Raw genomic sequence first — 888 nt, 5'->3', positions numbered from 1 at the left:
TTTGGATGATTTCTCCATGATGAGTTATAGGTGTTTCCATAAGGTTCACCCATGTAATTTACCTCTGCTATTGCAGGGTTCTCAGGATCATAAGCTTCTTCTTCAGAAGATGCCTCTTTAGTACTGTTGGATGCATTTTGCCATCCATTTAGACTTTGAGAAATCATATTGACTTGCTGCGTCAATATTTTATTCTGAGCCAATATGGCATTCAGAGTATCAATTTCAAGAACTCCCTTCCTTTGAGGCGTCCCATTACTTACAGGATTCCTCTCGGAAGTGTACATGAACTGGTTATTAGCAACCATGTCAATGAGTTCTTGAGCTTCTGCAGGCGTTTTCTTTAGGTGAATGGATCCACTTGCAGAGGTGTCCAATGACATCTTAGCTAATTCAGACAGACCATCATAGAAAATATCCAGAATGGTCTATTCTGAAAGTATGTCAGTAGGACACTTTTTAGTCAGTTCCTTGTATCTCTCCCAAGCTTCATAGAGGGATTCACCTTCTTTTTGTTTGAAGGTTTGAACATCCACTCTAAGTTTACTAAGCTTTTGAGGAGGAAAGAACTTAGCTAAGAAAGCCGTGACCAATTTTTCCCATGAGTTCAGGCTATCTTTTGGTTGAGAGTCTAACCAGATTCTAGCTCTGTCTCTTACAGCAAAAGGGAAAAGCATGAGCCTGTAGACTTCAGGATCTATTCCATTAGTCTTTACAGTATCACATATCTGTAAGAATTCAGTTAAGAACTGAAAAAGATCTTCAGATGGAAGTCCATGAAACTTGCAGTTTTGTTGCATCAGAGAAACTAGCTGAGGTTTCAGCTCAAAATTGTTTGCTCCAATGGTGGGGATGGAGATGCTTCTTCCATATAAATTGGAATTAGGT

At 39.3% G+C, this 888-nt stretch overlaps 1 non-coding gene across 1 annotated transcript; it reads left to right on the top strand.

Moving 5' to 3' along the window:
* The first annotated feature begins 436 nt into the window (after positions 1–436).
* LOC112753852 (small nucleolar RNA R71) lies at positions 437–545 on the top strand. Its single transcript, XR_003178216.1, has one exon. It is a non-coding gene; the product is annotated as a small nucleolar RNA R71 (small nucleolar RNA).
* The last annotated feature ends 343 nt before the right edge of the window (positions 546–888 follow it).

This window comes from Arachis hypogaea, chromosome 15 (genome assembly GCF_003086295.3).
Source record: "Arachis hypogaea cultivar Tifrunner chromosome 15, arahy.Tifrunner.gnm2.J5K5, whole genome shotgun sequence".
Taxonomy (NCBI): Eukaryota; Viridiplantae; Streptophyta; class Magnoliopsida; order Fabales; family Fabaceae; genus Arachis; species Arachis hypogaea.
The sequence above is the reverse complement of the archived record's forward strand: the minus strand, read 5'-3'. Positions and strand labels throughout refer to the sequence as shown.